Source organism: Physeter macrocephalus, chromosome 18, assembly GCF_002837175.3.
Source record: "Physeter macrocephalus isolate SW-GA chromosome 18, ASM283717v5, whole genome shotgun sequence".
Taxonomy (NCBI): Eukaryota; Metazoa; Chordata; class Mammalia; order Artiodactyla; family Physeteridae; genus Physeter; species Physeter macrocephalus.
In genome coordinates, this window is record NC_041231.1 from 40,744,290 (window position 1) to 40,750,512 (window position 6,223).

Below are 6,223 nucleotides of genomic sequence, written 5' to 3' on the forward strand. Positions count from 1 at the left end.
GACGCGCAGGCTCAGCGGCCATGGCTCACGGGCCCAGCCGCTCCGCGGCATGTGGGATCTTCCCGGACCGGGGCACGAACCCATGTCCCCTGCATCGGCAGGCGGACTCTCAACCGCTGCGCCACCAGGGAAGCCCACAACTGCTTATTTTATATCCAAGAACTGTGGTCCTGGAAACTGTAAATATCTACAAAAATGGCAAAATCTTACAAAGACAATCTGGACTTACAATAGCTGTTATGAGAAAGGTTCCAGTTAGACAAGAGCATTTATTTAAGAAGTGCATTTGAAAGCAAGGGTTCCCAAATCAAACACACAGAATGGGACACCTATTTTTAATTGGCATGCAGAAACCTCCAAAAGCCTTCAGAATTCCGTAATAGCTTCATTGAGCGATTCATTGCAAAAGGCTAATGAAAAATTAAAGACACACAGGCATCTAAAAGAAAAGACTATGAGACTGATGCAACTCCTATTGCTCCCCTCTATCCTTCTTTACTTGAGTGCTCATTCTAGTAATCCTCTGAATTGTCTTTCCACTCTGAAGAGACTACAAGACCATAAACAAAAGTCCACCAAGTTAGTGGCCTTACAGATGTCCCCATATCTACCCTCAAAGGAGGGCCCTGGTGTGAGCCCCTCCCAGTGTTGATGGGCCTCCTGAGGGATTTTCTCGTAAACAGCTATTTTATTTCCTTAAGCAGCCTAGGGAAATTAAAATTAAAATTCATGGATAACCTTGAGAAATTCTGGTAGATATTGGAGCCTGAATATGGGGCCCTGGGAAAACTGATAAAGCCAGTGAAGAGTGAGAATTCTAACCAGTTTCAGCTCTGCTGAATCTCTGTCTGTAGTGCCCAGTCAAGAGGAGAATAAAACTTGATATTGTACCTACCTTTACTGTTTGTCCTGGCTGAAAATTAACGAGATTTTTTTGAAAGGACTTTTTTTTTTTCCCCCCAAGGTAGCTCTTTGGCCAGAAATTGGCCAAATTGGAAGCTGATGTTCAGAGCCTGGTAAGAATTTCTTTTTAGGCCTTTTCTAAGCTAAATGTACCCAGAGGGAAGGAAAAAAACAAACAAGCAAAAAAACCTTCTGAAGCCTTTGTGGAAGGATTTACTAAAACATTTCAAAGACATATAGCTCTAAATCTAGAACATAGGACTCTTTTTGATTTCCATCTTAGTTGAAGATCTTCTCCCTGATACAAAGAAGCAAATTGAGAAAAATGTAGTTGGATGGGTGGATCAATCTATAATGTCATTTAAGTTGCAACCTAATCCCCTGAAGAATTAAAAGCAACTGTCCTTACCTTACAAATCTTTGCAAAGCCAGAAATGCCGCTCCAGAAACAATTCAAAGTCCACCTGTCCTTTTTACCAAGCCCCAAACCTCCCCTATTTATATTAAAAGGCTTCTGAGTATTGTAAAAATTCTGGCCTTAGGAAACAAAAGTCCTTGGAGTAATTTGCATTTTCTCCCTGTGCCTTTGAGATGTAAATATTCTTACTTGGTCTTCTCCAGAATTCTTATCTAGGTCATCTCTCTGAAATGCAAACTTCAGAGAGACCATTCTTATCCGAAGGAAAACAAAAGGGGGAAAGGTTGTTTGCAATTTAGGCAAGTAAAAATCTTAAGTGTCTTCTCCACAAATATTAGTAAAAAGTTTTAGCCATCTGAGCAGGTAACCTTAACTTATTCCATCTGCCAAAACCATTTGGATCCAGCTTACTCTACAACTAGTGAATTTTGTAATGTTGTACCCAATTCATGGCAAAATTTTAGAACAAAAGCTATGAGCTCTTGGGACTTGCCTGGTGGCACAGTGTTTAAGAATCCGCCTGCCAATGCAGGGGACACGGGTTCGAGCCCTGCTCTGGGAAGATCCCACATGCCGCGGAGCAACTAAGCCTGTGCACCACAACTACTGAGCCTGTGCTCTAGAGCCTGAGAGCCACAACTACTGAGCTCACATGTCACAACTACTGAAGCCCGCGCGCCTAGAGCCCATGCTCCGCGACAAGAAAAGCCACCGCAGTGAGAAACCCACACACCACAACAAAGAGTAGCCCCCGCTCACTGCAACTAGAGAAAGCCGAGCTCTCTGTTTGAGCAGTCTGTATGTTTATATGTGTCTACGTACATATGTTGTAGATGTGTGGTATTCTTCCACCTTAAGAAGGTATTGCCGAAATTAATTTGTAAAAAAATTCTATTTAATTGGCTTAAAGAAAATTAAGCACATTGAAGAAAAATGCACAACCTGGACCTTCATTGCAGGCTTTCTCTAGTTGCGGCGAGCAGGGGCTACTCTTTTTTTTTTTTTTTTTTTTTTTTTTTTGTGGTATGCGGGCCTCCCTCTGCTGCGGCCTCTCCCATCGCGAAGCACAGGCTCCGGACGCGCAGGCCCAGGAGCCACGGCCCACAGGCCCAGCCGCCCCGCGGCACGCGGGATCCCCCCAGACCGGGGCGCGAACCCGGCTCCCCTGCATCGGCAGGCGGACGCGCAACCACTGCGCCACCAGGGAAGCCCGGGGCTACTCTTTGTTGTGGTGCGAGGGCTTCTCATTGCGGTGGCTTCTCTTGTCGAGGAGCATGGGCTCTAGGCACGCAGGATTCAGTAGTTGTGGCATGCCGGCTCAGTAGTTGTGGCTTGCGGGCTTAAGTTGCTCCATGGCATCTGGGATCTTCTCAGACTAGGGATCGAACCCGTGTCCCCTCCATTGGCAGGCGGATTCTTAACCACTGTGCCAGCAGGGAAGTGCTTTGGTTTAAGATTTATTTGAGGAATCTTACTGAGGACCATAGCCTGGGAGACAGCCTCTCAGCTCTGAGGAACTGTTCTGAAGAGGTAAGGGAGGAGCCAGGATACATTGACACTTTCTGCTGGAAAAAAGACATGTAGTCGAACTGATCTCTGGTGGCCTCTGCCAGCAGCGGCTTGAAGCAGGATCTTGGTTCCCCAGCCAGAGATTGAAGTCAGGCCATGGAAGTGAAAGAGCTGAATCCTAGCCACTAGACCATGAGGGCCAGTGGCCAGTGACAAGGCCCTGGCCCACTGGCTTTGTAGAAATGAATTTCCACAAAGAGATGGAAAGTAGTGAAACAAGTGGTGTTTATTAGGAGGAAAAAGAGCACATGTGAATAGATACACATGGGCAGGCTCAGAGAGGGAGAGTCGTGCCCCCATGGTAGTTTGGGGCATTTCTTCCGGGTTCCCTCTGGTCAATCATCTTGCTTTGCCCGGCTCTGAGTCCATATTTGGTTTATCTCAGGATCCTCCCCTGTGTGCATGCACATCTCTTAACCAAGATGGAGTCTAGTGAAGAGGCCTATGGGTAGGTTGACATCGTAACAGGGAAGAGCAAATCCTGACTCCATGTTGCATCTGTTTCTTTTTAACCTTCGCTTTTTGTTGCTTTTATTATTATAATCACTGTCTATAGCTGTTAAGTATACATAATGGCCTGCCACAGGGAACCCTGCCCCTCTGCCTGACTGTTAAACTAAAGTCCCTTTGTTCAGTTCACAGAGAGGCATTCTGACCCTGTCCACCTGTGAGTGGCTGCAGAAAAGAAGAAATTAACACATCCCCTTCCTGATGAGGGGCGAGCAAGGAGATATTTTGCAAGATAAATGCCCTTTTTACTTTACTTCCTCACCTCTTCCCCTTCTCTGTTCTATAAAAGAAACTGGCATCCAGACCCGGATAAGACGGTTTTTTTGGGTACACTTGTCTGCCATCTTCTCAGTCCTCCAGCTTTCCGAATAAAGTCACTATTCCTTGCCTCAACACCTCATCTCCCGATTTACTGGCCTGTCGTGCGGTGAGCAGAGCAAGCTTAGACTCAGTAACAACAACATCTACTATGGGGCTGTGCCTCCTCCCTTTTTGATCCCTGAGGAGCCTTTCTGCGCATGTGTAGTCAGGTCTCCTTGACCTTGAGAATGAGAAATATGTGGACTTTTAATCTTTTTTAAAATTATTTATTTATTTATTTATATTTATTTTGGCTGTGCCGGCTCTTAGTTGCGGTGCAGGATCTTTGTTGAGATCTGAGGGATCTTTAGTTGTGGCACGTGGACTCTTAGTTGTGGCATGCAGGCTTCTTAGTTGCAGCATGCGGACTTCTTAGTTGCCACATGTGAACTCTCAGTAGCGGCATATATGCGGGATCTAGTTCCCGGACCAGGGATCGAACCCGGGCCCCTGGCATTGGGAGTGCAGAGTCTTACCCACTGGACCACCAGGGAAGTCCCTCTTTATCTTTTATCTGGGCAGGACTCACTCTTCTCTGGCCCTGCCATTACTGTTTTCTTTTTTTTAAATTTTTATTGGAATATAGTTGATTTACAATGTTGTGTTAGTTTCAGGTGTACAGCAAAGAGCAAAATGGGGCTTCCCTGGTGGCGCAGTGGTTGCGCGTCCGCCTGCCGATGCAGAGGAGCCGGGTTTGCGCCCCGGTCTGGGAGGATCCCACGTGCCGCGGAGCGGCTGGGCCCGTGAGCCATGGCCGCTGAGCCTGCGCGTCCGGAGCCTGTCCTCCGCAACGGGAGAGGCCGCAGCAGAAGGAGGCCCGCATACCACAAAAAAAAAAAAAAAAAAAAAAAGAGCAAAATGAATCAGTTATACATATACATATATGAACTCTTTTTTTTTTTTTTTTTAGATTCTTTTCCCATATAGGCCAATACAGAGTATTGAGTAGAGTTCTCTGTGCTATACAGCAAGTTCTTATTAGTTATCTTTTTTTTTGGCGTTACGCGGGCCTTTCACTGTTGTGGCCTCTCCCGTTGAGGAGCACAGGCTCCGGACGCGCAGGCTCAGCGGCCATGGCTCACGGGCCTAGCCCTCCGCGGCATGTGGGATCTTCCTGGACCAGGGCACGAACCCGTGTCCCCTGCATTGGCAGGCGGACCCTCAACCACTGTGCCACCAGGGAAGCCCTAGTTATCTATTTTATATATAGTAGTGTGTATATGTCAGTCCCAATCTCCCAATTTATCCCTCCCCTCCCCCCCTTATCCCCGGTAACCATAAGTTTGTTTTCTACATCCATGACTCTACTTCTGTTTTGTAAATAAGTTCATTTGTACCCTTTTTTTTTTTAGATTCCACATATAAGCAATATCATATGATATTTGTCTTTCTGTGTCTGACTTACTTCACTCAGTATGACAATCTCTAGGTCACTAGAGGCAAAGTCCAGCTATTTACCCTGTTCCTGTTGTTATTTCTATCTGGAAGTGTAAACAGGAGGCTGGCTGTAAATGTCTAACCTGGATCCCATCTGTCTCCTGCCTCAGAACATCAAAAGATTATTGCTAATCACAAGGAACAGATGCCTCAGGTCAATGATTGGAGTGCTTTCCTACGTATGGGAAGATGCAAGAATCTGGGTTCACAGAAATTATGTCTTAGAAATGCATCTTAACCATCTAATGCCAATATCCAAAGCGCAGAATGCCTCCTGTTTTTCCCCATCCTGAATTACCCTCAGGGAGCACTGTGGGCTGCTGTAGCTAACGGCTGGATCCTTGTAGAACTGGGATGGTGGGCAACATTGTTCACTGGAATGGCAGGCAAAATTCCCTGTCCACAAGCACTTATATGAATTAAGGATTCCTAAAACTCTCAGAAATATAAAAACTAACCCAAATGTTTTTCAAGTTCATGTGATCTGAGGTAATCTTTGGCAAATAAAAGCTAGTTTAAGTTTGCTGGTTTAATTAAAATAGGTATATCTTCAGAGTTATCATTAAAAATAATGCAGACATACAACTTTTATTCCACCTGAGTACACTAGCTGAATAAGTTCATGTTGTTTCTGTTACCAAATTTGTTATCAAGAAAAACAACTTGGTATGATGAAATTTTCATGTTAAGAACAAGTGAATTGGGACTTCCCTGGTGGTCCAGTGGTTAAGAATCTGTCTTGCAATGCAGGGGATGCTGGTTCGATCCCTGGTTGGAGAACTAAGATCCCACTTGACGCAGGGCAACTAAGCCCGCGTGCTGCAACTACAGAGCCTGTGTGCTCTGGAGCCTGTGCGCCACAAGTAGAGAGAAGCCTGCACCCCGTAATGAAAGATCCCGTTTGCCGCAACTAAGATCCAACGCAGCCAAAAATCAAAAAAAAAAAAAAAAAAAAAAAAAAGGGCTGGAATATGGGAGATAAGTCTGGAGAGCTGGTGGAGGGAGATGAGGTCATGAGCCGCCTCT

At 45.7% G+C, this 6,223-nt stretch overlaps 1 protein-coding gene across 4 annotated transcripts in view; it reads left to right on the top strand.

The window, feature by feature from the left end:
* Nucleotides 1-6,223, top strand: part of NEK4 (NIMA related kinase 4) — a 62,140-nt gene that overhangs the window by 6,101 nt on the left and 49,816 nt on the right. Inside the window, exons 1-2 of one of the 4 annotated variants that reach the window (XM_055079863.1) lie at nt 7-179; nt 965-1,016. The exons of 1 other annotated variant lie outside the window; for it this stretch is intronic. The gene's annotated coding sequence lies outside the window, so the exon portion shown is untranslated. Of the gene's footprint in view, nt 1-6; nt 180-964; nt 1,017-6,223 lie in introns of those variants that run through there. 2 more of the 4 variants (XM_028479051.2, XM_028479052.2) reach the window with 2 other exon arrangements.